Source organism: Ovis canadensis, chromosome 7 (assembly GCF_042477335.2).
Source record: "Ovis canadensis isolate MfBH-ARS-UI-01 breed Bighorn chromosome 7, ARS-UI_OviCan_v2, whole genome shotgun sequence".
NCBI classification, from domain to species: Eukaryota; Metazoa; Chordata; class Mammalia; order Artiodactyla; family Bovidae; genus Ovis; species Ovis canadensis.
Genome location: NC_091251.1, coordinates 19,047,930 through 19,060,005, shown reverse-complemented (window position 1 = coordinate 19,060,005; position 12,076 = coordinate 19,047,930). Strand labels below are relative to the sequence as shown.

Genomic DNA, 12,076 nt, shown 5'->3' with positions numbered 1-12,076 from the left:
GGTGATGGAAATGAAGAGGTTTAAAACAATGTTGGTTTGCAATATCCTGTGATAACCTATAATGGAAAAGAATCTGAAAAAGACCATATATGTGTGTATAACTGAATCACTTTGCTGCACACATGAAACCAATACATTATAAATCAACTGTACTTCAATTTTTTTGAAAAGGGGGAAAAAAAGAAAATGGTGATTTTGACCCAAATAAAAAACCAGGATTAAAAAAAAAAGGAGTGAACAGTTAAATTTGGAAGAGCTTAGCTCTGTGCCTCAAATGACTTTCTGTATAGTAATGTGAGCCCTAGAGCCCTGTCTCTGTAGTGGTGGGTCTCCTTTTCCTTTAGAAGCCAAGCCAAATGACATGAGTCCCTCAGTCGACATACAGGGAAAAGTCTACTGCCTCCGCACCCTATTTCTCTATTTTCCCAAGAGCAAGCTCTTCCCTTGTAGCGCTTTTCTGTGAAACTCCATCAGCCGGCCAGCTGGCTCGGGGCCTGGACAGTGCTCTCAGCCACTACCCCCACCACCCACACATCCCTCTGTCCCACTCGCCTCACCCCTCCTGGTCCTTTCTCCAAAGCAGGACATGGCTTTAAAAAGGGGAGCTGGGAGGGCCTCGTCGTAAGAAGTTGTATCTAAACATGAGAAACTGCTTACAAATTTCACTTAGTCTCACTTATATCATGTACACTTTATATGTCTCATGTCTCCTAAATTAAATGGGATTTTCTCCAAGGTCAAGGGCTGCTGTATTTTTGTATTCTTCCATAGCAACCAGTGCAGCATTTTGCACAAGCAAGAGTTCAGTGAATCACATTAGTCTCCAAAGCATTTCATCCTTAAATATACCTTTAAACACTCAGCCAGCAGAGAATCTGGCAAGCAACGTGCTTGCTAAGTAAAGGAAAATTCAGGGAAACACGGTAAGTATCAGAGAGCCAACCCAAGGCTAGACTTCCTGCTTGCTTCCCGTTGGTAGCCTGTGACAAATTCTTATTAGAAAGTCTCCAAAACATGCCAAGATCTGGTCATCTGTGCTTGACTCCACGCTGGTGAGCCCAGACCTAGAGCTTGAATTATCAGTTTCTGCTGACCTGTGGTGTAATTGTCTTTTGTATTCAACTTCCCCTCAACTTTTTATCAGTGTCTCTGCATGCCTTCAAGTTCCATTCAGCCCCTATTTCCTTAAGATAACCAGCTAAGTTAGTTCTGCAGAAAGACACTGGATCCTATGATGTCTCTGAAGGCCTAAGAAGACTTTTTAAATACATTAGAAATTCCTCATAAGGTTTCGTGAAAGTAATTCAGATGGCTGGGAAGGGCTTACCACAATTCCAATTTGGGATTTACATGACTTTTAGAAGACATTTCCATTTCTTGCAGGATTACTGTCTTCTTCAAATGGTTTCCTTGGGCCAAGAACAACACAATCAGGACTGGAAGGGTAACCCAGGAGGCACATTATTTTGTGGCGGAATTCCTAAACGAAGAATAGCAAGACCAATGTGTTTCCTGCTAGTTCTACAACTGATTTGATGATTTACCTGGACACGTTAGTATTTCTTTGAGCCCCAGGATCCTTGGCTGTATAACAGCACTCAGGATTGCCATAAAGACCAAATAACATGAATGAATTAGGGACCACTTCACAGCATGCTCACTGCTGCAGTATTAACAGCATAGTATTATCATAGAGTAATTCACTGAGTTCTTCCACTCTGTATGGCACTTATCTACATCCTTTTCAGCCTCCCATTTCTACAGCAAAACTTCAGAAGTAAGATTCTTTCAGGCACACCTTCCCCTTTGGAGCTGTGCTTTTGACATGCCCTCCTTACTTAGCTTCGCCTTTCCTGCTTTTCCTTCAAGGACCTGCTCGGAACTCCCTGTACTCTGAGTGAATCCTCAGTGAATTCCCCTGGCATGGCTGCCTTTGGTCCCAGGCAGCTGATTCTAAGCATCTCCTGTCTTGTTGGTGATGCATGTTCTGCGTACAGGACATGTGGAGTTACTGTGGAGTTACGACCTCTGTAACTACAGTGTCTTTTCTTTGAGGGCAAGGTCTGTGATTTATGCATGCCTCTTTGTATTCTTAGCTCAAACAATGTGTTTTTATTAACAGTGACTTTGGGGTGTTGTACTGGGTTGACAAGTGTCCCCTCAAAGTTCATGTCTTTGCATATGTAATCACGTTATGAATAGGTCATACTGGACTTCGTTGTTGTTTTATCTCTAAGTCATGTCTAACTCCTTTGCAACCCCATGGACTGTAGCCCACCACTGTAGCTCCTCTCTGTCCATGGGATTTCCTGGGCAAGAATACTGGAGTGGGTTACCATTTCCTCCTCCAGGGGATCTTTCTTGACCCAAGATCGAACCCGAGTCTCCTGCATTGGCAGGCAGATTCTTTACCACTGAGCCACCAGGGAAGCCCCTACTGAACTTAAGATCCTTCAAAGAGAGCACAGTCTGGCCAATGCCTTGATGTCACACTTCTAGGCTCTAAATTGTGAAAGAATAAATTTATACTGTCTGAAGTCACCCAGTCTGTAGAGACTTGTTATGGCAGTCCCGGGAAACTAATATCCTAGGAGTGCTAAGCACACTGTAGGGTGTAGTGGGGGCCTTAGGGGGCCACCATGCAGCCTAGGGGCTTCCCTGGTGGCTCAGCAGTAAGGAATCCACCTGCCAACACAGGAGAGGCAGGTTTGATTCCTGAGTTGGGAAGATCCCCTGGAGAAGGAAATGGCAACCCACTCTAGTATTCTTGCCAGGCAAATCCCATGGACAGAGGAGCTTGGTGGGCTACAATCCATGGGGTCACAAGAATTGGACATGACTGAGTGACTAAGCATAAACCCATACATGTGCAGCTGAGAGGCATCCTTTCTGAAGACCTGGGATGCTGATCAGAGCAAGGCTTTAAGGGAAGAGGGTAACTGAAGAGGACAGGGAATGAACTGAATATAGTCTGGGTAGAAAAGAAAGAAAGGGTATTCAAGCATTACGGTAAAGGTACTTTTTAATAGGTATTGATTTAATGGTTTTGGCTGTGTTGGGTCTTAGTGGCAGTGCTCGGGATCTTCAGCTCTCGGGCTCAGTTGTCCCACAGCATGTGGGATCTTTAGTTCCTGAGCCCGGGATCTAATGGGTGTCCTCCGTACTGGAAGGCAGATTCTTAACTGCTGGGCCACCAGGGAAGTTCATACAGGTATTTTTTAAGGTCTTATCATAGAAACAGTTTACTTCGTGACAAAAGGTTGATCCTGGAGTTGGAAACAGGGCTGCAAGTAAGTGAATGGACAACTACTTTATGATACGATATATCCACATTTTTAAACTGACCAATTTGGGAGAAACTATATGTGTTTGGATTTCATAGCAGCCCTTGCTTAGATAACTGGGGCCTATGGTGGGAGCCGGGCTGATGGTGGCTGGTGGACCCCTGAGCCCTGGAAGTCACAGTTTCCTCAGCTGTTATCTCATGGACACTGGGGCAGATCACGCTGGTCTGAGTTCCGGTTCTGCCATTTACTGGCAAGTTATCTCCCCTCACTTGCCTCCCTCTCCTCTGGAAAATCAGAATAGAAAAAATAGCATCTCCCTCATAAAGCTGTGAGGGTTGAAAGATTAATCTGCCCAAATGGCTTAGAACAGTCCTCACAGCAGGTAGCAGAAGGCTTAGTTGTTCTTATCATTATCATGAGCGAGACCAGAAGGGTGAAAAATGTGACCTTTAATGATTCTTCCAGAAACAGGGGGCCCCACTGGAGAGATTAATGCAAAGTTGGCCATTTGCTTGAAAATAAGTCTGCAAAGTATTAATTTATGAAAATACTTCTTTTTCCAAACACTGGGGATTTTTTTTTTTTTTTAAGGCAGGCTGGTCTCAGAGTCTCTACTACTGTGGGCAGATTTCAGAGCCTAGGAGTAAAGGATATGGGGTCCTATGCAGCTCCCTCTTTCAGGATTCCTGGGTCATAAGGCCTAACCGGTTTTACCTGGTCCGATCTGGCTCCTCACCAACACACCTGGCATACAGCAGGCGCTCAGTCTACGTGGGTTAACTGAAGACGGAAGGAAGAAACCGGGTGGGACTGACTTCCCTGGTGCATCGCCGGTCAGTAAGGCAGGCCCCCAGGAGCCTCGCTGGCCACCAAGGACTGGAGCGCAGCGAGATAAGTCTGGAAGGTGGGGAATTAGAAGGTACGGAAGGTAGGGCATCCACTTCTCAGAGTTGGTCTATTCACAAGAACCCGCCACCAAGGCTGAGGCGGAGATATTGCCCAGTTGGTTAAGTAGGCGTGTTTCCGGCAATAGGGTGAACAGAAATGGGACCGGATACCATGCCGGCACGGCCCGCCACCCTCACCCCCGCTTGAGGGTAAAGAGGAAGCCTTAGAGTGTCTATTTGACCTGCAGGTACAGACGGGAAAACAACTTTGTAGTCTATTTATGGGGCATAAAACTCCACCTTCCCTCGCCGCTCCTAGATATTTCTCCAGGCTGCCTGGGACACTGACCTGTGGGTCTTAACCAGCGAGAGCGAGGCGATTCCTGCAGGACCTCGCAAAGGAAAAAGCAAGGAGTCGCAGATGTGTTTGCTCCGTCACCGCCCTCTGATCATCTCTGGGCAAGTCACTTGGCTCTCCAGACCTCCGCTTTCGTGCTGTTGAACGCGGGGAGGGAACCGAAGCTGGCGGACGCTCCGAGCGCCGGCGGAGAGCGCAGCGCTCCGCGCACCTGGGAACTTAGTCCGGGGCGCGGCGCCGGGGCCCCGGAGCGCGGGGCCGGAGCTCCCTCTGCGGGAGCGCGGCGGCGACGCTCCTCCTTTCCCTCCACGTCACGGGGGCCGCTCAGCGCGCTCCCAGCCCCCGGCCGGGGTTGAGCGACTCCCCAGCCGGGCGCGCCGAGGAGGTGGCGGCGCAGGACGAGGAGGAGGCGAGAGCCCGGAGCCAGCGGCCGCCGCCGCCGCCGCCGCCGCCGAGGGGCCGGGAGCCCGAAGCGCAGCTCGCGGCCGGGCCGGAGCGACTCGTCCATCCGCGGGGACTCCGCGCCCGGGGCGCCCCCGCTCCCTTTTCGTAAGTCCACTCGGCCACGCAGGCCGGCGGACTGCTCGGGGCCAGCGCGCGGGGCTCCCGGCGCGGCCGCGGATGCCCGGGACCCCCTGCTCACGACTTTCACTTCCCCGCCGGGGAGAACCTGGGCGCCGCGTCCCTCGCTCGGCGGGGGAGGGAGAGGTAGCAAGGAAGGGGTCGGCCCGGGGCAGCCGCCGCGCGAGCCCAGCTGAGCCCTGGCCCGGCTGCGCGCGCTCGTTGACTCGGGCCCCTGCGGCGGCCGGACGCTGGAAAGTTCTCCGAGGCCGGCCGGCTGCGGGGCGGCCAGCGCGCGTGTGCCTGAGGCTGCCCTGCAGAGACGCGGCCGTGGGGCCCGCATCCCGGGCTCCCGGGGCCGGGCAGGGCCGGTCTGGGAGGCCGGGAGCAGCCGGGCGCACCGGTACCTGGGTTTCGTCCCGGGCTCTCCCCGAGCGGTGAGGACGCGGCTCCCCGACGCGCCCCTTCCCGGGCTGGGGGTCCTGCGGTCTCGCTCCTCCCGGCCCCCGAGAGCCGCCCAGGTGAGGGGCGAGGGGCGGGTCCGCGAGGGACCTGCGGAGCCGGGGGTCGGACGCGCGCCGCGCCGCGCCATCGCCAGCCCCTCCGCAGCCTGGAGCCGCGGCGCCGAGCCGCGCTGCCCGGGGGCGGCGGAGGCGAGGGGCGGGCGCGGGGCGCGGCGCGGCAATGGGCTGCTGGCGCGGCTTCTCCTTTAGGACCAGGGGGGAGTGCGCGTCTTCCAGTAGGTCGCGGATTAGAAGCTGCGGAGCGGTCCTCCCCGCCGCGCCTGCCGCTGGGACGAGCTTCTGCGCTTTTTACGGTCAAGTTTTCGTACCGCAGAGCTGGCCCGGATCGTCCCCTTGTGAGGTGGCGGCACCTCCTCCATCGAGCTGGGAGCCTCCGAGGATCTGAGCCCAGAGATCTGGACTCTCGAGTCAGTTAAGCATCTTCACGTAGGCTAACAGTGCGAGCGGATGGATACTGTATGTGCATTTCAGGACTGAGCTGTCCTGCCTTGGTGAGGTTTTCCTTGTGGTTGTAGTGGGAACCGTGTTTTCCTCTCGCTGGAAAAAGGGAGAGGTGACGTTCGCCCTTAGGCGCTTGTCGTTCCCTCTTCTCAGAAGTCCTTTAAACTGAAAAGAGGCAAACCAGATTAAGGGAGTTGGGAATGACATTCAGTGATATTAAATGTTCATGTGGTTTGGTAGATAGAAGTCACCTCTTCTGGTTTTACAGAAGCATGCCTTTAGTGAACCACCTATCAGTTTAAGACAATCTAGACCCTAGCCGTCAGCTTTAACAGGTTTTGTTGATGGCGTCTTGAGGAAGTAAAATCTTTAGAAGTCAGGAGGTTACTGCAGGGAGCAGTTCCTCTGTTGCACTTTCTAAGAATCAATTCTCTGTGAGAAATGATCGATTAAGCTGCTGTTGAATCGTATCATGCTTGTATTGCAGAGAAACAGTATCCAAAGAATCAGGTTGTGTGGCCCTGAGCGAAAGGAGGATTTCCTTTGGGGGCGGGAAGTGGGGACAACTGTTAATTTGTCTCCTTTGAGAGGCACATTGACTGAATGCCACAAGGTCTGCCCAGAGGGAGGTAAGAGGGAATGGCGCATTTTGGGCAGTAAGTCAAGGTGGGCGCTTGGCATCACACTAAGTTCCCTCAGGATAGGTGGGCAGTCAGTAGTTATGGAACTGACTTTGCATGAGCTCACGTGGGCGGGCGGGGGCAGGTGGGGCTGTAGTGACGTCCAGTTCCGGGTCCTCTGAGAAGAACGACAGAAGGCAGGGAAGCCACTGTTCACCATCTACTGAAACAGTGTTTTGAAGCCCACGTGACCGTGAAGTTTAAGTTTTACTTTGTAGGTCATGGGAATTTAATGGTAAGGAGAAATGCAGATGGAAACCCTGAAAGAGAGCTGCACTGTAGCTCAGAGCGGCCCCTGGAATGTGACTGCTCAGTATGGTTTGGTGCCCTGGGCCTCATCGTAGCCCCACATACTGGAAGTAAAACTGTGATGGCTAAAACTATGATTATGAAGTAAAACTGTGATTTCCTTTTTTGGTTTAGATGCAGGAAAAAGGCAATAAGATAGTAAGGTTGTGTGATGTGAGGTTGAAAAGCCAATCCATCCAAATTTAGTGAGCCCTTACTGTGTGCCAGGCCCATATTGGGGTGCAGTGGGGCAGATGTAGCTCACTGATCTGGGGGAGGCAGGAAGCCTTCTTGGGGAGATTTAAGGTGGACCTGATGGATGAGTGGGATTCCCAGGTGGCTCAGTGGTAAAGAACCCACCTGCCAAGGCAGGCAGCGCAGGAGACCTGGGTTCAATCCGTGGGTTGGGAAGATCCTCTGAAGGAGGAAATGGTAACCCACTCCAGTATTCTTGCCTAGAAAATGCCATGGGCAGAGCCTGGCAGGCCACAGTCCCTGGGGTCGCAAAGAGTTGGATACAATTGAGTGACTAAGCACACAATCACTGTGATCTGATGGATGAGTAGAAGCCACAAAACTAAGCAGAAGCCACATAACTAAGCTGCAATAGGTTAAAAACAGTCTGATTATGCTGCCATTCTACTATCAAACTCATAAAGCATAAACCATCACCATCTACTGAAATGATGTTTTGAAGCCCACATGACCGTGAAATTTGAAGTTTTACTTTGTAGATCGTGGAAATTTAATGATGATGAGGAATATGGATGGAAACCATGAAAGAGAGCTGCACTGTAGCTCAGAGCGGCCCCTGGAATGTGGCTGCTGAGCGTCCCTGGCTCTGACCCTTCCACTGCCTGCCTTATGACCTTGCACACATTTCCTTACCTTTCTGCCCTGGTTTCCTGGGCTCTGAAATGGCCCCACGTCGGAGGGGTGTGTGTGTTCTGTCGCTGCTCAGGGGCTGTGGGGAGGATTGCCTGTGTGCATGAGGTGTGCACAAGGTAGGCATGTGTGCACGGTGTGTGCACAACACTTGTGAGTGCCTCATCTTTGTTCAGTGTGTGCCTGTGTGCATTATACCTGGTGCATAATGAGTGCTCGGTCAGCCTTAGAGCGGGTGGTTTTATGATGATGATCTCATTCCCATCATTTCCAGACGTGGAATCGGAGACTCAGAATTTTGAGATCCTGTCCAAGTCCAGAGAGCCCAACACCAGTGGAAGTTAAGGCCAGGATCCCATTTGCCTGACTCACAGGCAGGGTCACTTCCCCCTTAGCATGTCAACAAGTGTCACGTACTGAATGCTCCATGAAATTCATAAAAGGATCTGGTCACTGCTTGTCAGAACCCAAGAAAACAATGTCAAGGCGTACAAACTTTTCCCAAGCAAATGAGAGATATATATGTTTTGTATTCATTTGCATTGCTTTGCATGCCATTTTATATGCATTTTCACATGCTGGTTATTTACCAAGTGGGATCTACAGGCTGAAGCTTCACATATATAAGATCAAATTATATTACTCAGGAGTTGAATGCAGCTGCTTCAAAACCTAATGGGCCCCCAGGCATGGTGTGCTCAGTGTGGATTTTAAGGGAAAGGATTGGGTCAATATTTACTATTTTAGAAGATATGGGAAACCAGATACCATTTGGTAAAAGCAGGTCACATCTTAATATGTAATGAAGCTTGATTTACTGAACACAATAGAAAATTAAGGAAAAGTAGAAGGCCAGAGGGAAACTGCCTATTATATAAAAATGCCAGAAATGGAAGCAGAAGTCTGCTTTGTGAAGCTGAACTAATAAGAAACACTAAGGGTCAGAAAGCAAAGGTGAAACTTCTGCTAAACAATGAGGTTTTAAAAGGAGCATATTCTTAAATATAAATGTGTAGCATTTCAAAACCAGTAAATTCTCCCTAATTTGGACTTAGCAGAAAACAGGCCATTATGTCTTAGTAAAATCTTAGAAATATATATATTGTGAAAACAATGATGTTATTCCTTAGAGCACTGGTTCTCAAAGTGTAATCTGTGGACAAGCTGCACCAGCGTCACCTGGGAACTTGTTAGAAATGAAGGTTCTTCAGCCATCAGACCGGTGAATCAGAACCTCTGCCAATGGGGCCCAGTAAACCTATGATTTAATATTTGGAGCCAGCTTTCAGGCCTCTTTGTTTTTTCCCTTCTTTGGTCTTAGCCTTCCGTTTCCCTCTTGTGGTCGCTAGCTCACTGTATTGCTTACTTTTCCATCAGTGTCCTGGTAGAGGGTGGTACTCAGACACAGACCCATTCATTCCTCTGTCCCACAGTCTACGCTGATGCAAAATGGTAAGATCCCTTTAGGCTCTAACGTTCTACAGCTTGTGGTTTTCATGTTGCCCAGGATTGTACTGGTTTGGTTTCTGGTTTGGTTTTTCTGCCTTTTAAAAATCTTTTGGCAGTCTTGTACCAAACAAACTGTGATTCCTCCTGAATATACAGTCAGCCAGAACCCTGAACCATTCTCTCCAGATGCTCCTGTGAAATCACGTTTCTCCATCTGGTACGATGCAGTTAATTTCGTGGACCTGACTGTTAGCCTTTGTATTTATCTCTGTTCAGTTTCATCTTACTAGACCCAAGTCTGCCCAGATCTGTTTGGGTCCTTCTGTCCTTTTTCACGTGAACCTTTGAGCCCTCTGCTGATCTCTCTGCTGGTGTCCTGGCCCGAGGTAGTAACAACAACAGGAGCATCTTGGTTAGCAGCCTTTGTCACAGTTAATGAGGCTTAAAAACTTGGCATCTTCGTGGACCCTGGGGGAGCCTAAAATCAGAAGAATGCTTGTCATCAGCCCCATTGGTGTTTGCATTTAAATTACTGCTGGCGTGGTTTCTCCACGTGAGGCATGTTTGCCAGATCCTTCCTGAGTGCCCTCCCCCCCTACACAGTTCAGTCTCCCTAGTACATTGGGCTGGAGCAGTTGGTCTCTGACAATTGCTTTTCCCTCCCTGTTATGTTTATATCATCAGCGAATTGGTTTTTTGTGTAGGTGACCCAAGGTAAGTTTCAGCTTGTTAATGGTCAGATTAAGGTGAATTCAGAAATTTTCAACTAATGGGAAGCAAAAAAATGTGCCTTGTCACTTCTCTCTGCTTCAGGACCCTAGCCATCCAGGCTGTAGAATTCAGATATTTTGTGGTCAAGTCTGTATTTTGCTGGGAAATTAGGGTTATTTAATTTCTTTTTAATGTGAAATTTTACTCATATATGATTCTTAAAGGAGTACACTTAAATAATATAATCATACACACAAAAAAAGTTTTAAAAGTCAGAAAGCAAAGCAGAACAATTTTATGGCGAGAATGCTTTTGAGCCATGGTTGCTAGAGCGTGAAAGCATGCCTGGACTCCTGCACTCCCACATTCATGGTCCTTCGTGATCATTCCTGATCTTTATCCAGTCCCGGTGGCTCGGATGGTAAGGAATCCACCTGCAATGCAGGAGACTCGGGTTCCATCCCTGGTTGGAGAAGATCCCCTGGAGAAGGAAATGGCAACCCACTCCAGTATTCTTGCCTGGGAAATCCCATGGATAGAGGAGCCTGGCAGGCTTGAATCCATGGGGTTGCGAAGACTTGGACACCACTAAGCGACTAGCACTTTATGCAGTCCTACTCCAGCCCTCTCCCACCTCCATCATGCTGCTTTGAAAGACCAGCTTTAAACCAAACTGCAAAAAATCCCAATAAAATCCAAGCCTACTTTCCTCCTCCAGGATGCTACCAAACCTTTTTTGATGTGACATTCGAGATTAGCATGGCAAGAAAAAAAAAAAAAGTGCTGGGTGATAAGGGAACTATTTGTAATCTCTAGGAAATCTCCATGATGTCCTGTCCATCTGCCTCTTTGATTGCTTTTCCTTCTTCCTGCCCCCCTTGTTGTTTTTCCAGTGTAGTTCAGGGGGAAATAGATGAGGTTGTCACTTTGAAGGAAGGCTTCCTGGCTGCTCTCAGACTCAGGTCTATCAGCCGGTCTGCTCTTGGATAAAGGTTCTGCAGAACCTTGGAAACCCTGTTTTTCAATCCTGTTTCTGTAGACCTTGGTATTGCTCCTACCAGGATAGCCTATGGCAGAACTCGTTCAGATGGCAGCAGAGGGCAAGCCCAGGATCAGCAAGAACAAGGCATAGCACAGCCCCTGTGTTCCCTTTCTCTTCCTCCTTCTCTGCATCACTGCAGCGTGGCTGGAATATTTGCACTGTGGCATCCTTGCCCCATGCCCCCCACGTATCTTCTGGGGGCAGCAAGGAGGGCTTTCTCTGCCAGCCATCGTCTTCCCCAGGTTCTCCCTTCCTTCAGCCCTTCCAGCCACAGCCTGCCCTACTCTCAGGCAGAAGCAGAGAGATGTCAAAGCTGATGGGTTGGGAGAGAGAGGCGGAGTGACACACGAGGTAGGCACAAAATAAGTCACAAAGGCTGGATCGCGGAAAAATACTGCCAGAGTGATGTGGAGATTGTGGAGCTGGAGGAAGGGATGTGAAACCAGAGGGGGGATGTGAAGGAAAAGCAAAAATGTGAAAGTCACTCAGTCATGTCCGACTCTGTGACCCCGTGGAATGTATGTAGCCCACCAGGTTCCTCTGTCCATGGAATTCTCCAGGCAAGAATACTAGAGTGGGTAGCCATTCATTTCTCCTGGGGGATCTTCCCAACCCAGGGCTCAAACCTGGGTCTGCCGCACCGCAGGCAGATTCTTTACTGTCTGAGCCTCCAGGGAAGCCCTGACGTAAGATGAACGCCACAGCAAAAGAATCTCTAAAGAAAAGAGACTTTTCTAAATGCTAGCTAGTGACTTACCTTTCCTGGGAGTTTATCTCTAAACAACAAAATTTCAGTGTAACAAAGCCGCTGGGATTCCTCAAATGGTGTTGCCAAGTCTCCCAGAACCTCATTGCTCTTTCTCTGTGTATTTATTCCGCCAGACAGCATAGTCTCTAGTTGCATCTCTCCAGTCTCTAACACCATGCCTGCCTGGGACTTAGTAGACACACAGTGAGTGAGTG

At 49.6% G+C, this 12,076-nt stretch overlaps 1 protein-coding gene across 3 annotated transcripts in view; it reads left to right on the top strand.

Annotated features, from left to right (window-relative positions):
- The first annotated feature begins 4,057 nt into the window (after positions 1–4,057).
- Positions 4,058–12,076, top strand: part of GCNT4 (glucosaminyl (N-acetyl) transferase 4) — a 29,681-nt gene continuing 21,662 nt past the window's right edge. Inside the window, exon 1 of one of the 3 annotated variants that reach the window (XM_069595330.1) lies at positions 4,058–4,206. The gene's annotated coding sequence lies outside the window, so the exon portion shown is untranslated. Of the gene's footprint in view, positions 4,207–4,323; positions 5,082–12,076 lie in introns of those variants that run through there. The other 2 variants (XM_069595329.1, XM_069595328.1) reach the window with 2 other exon arrangements.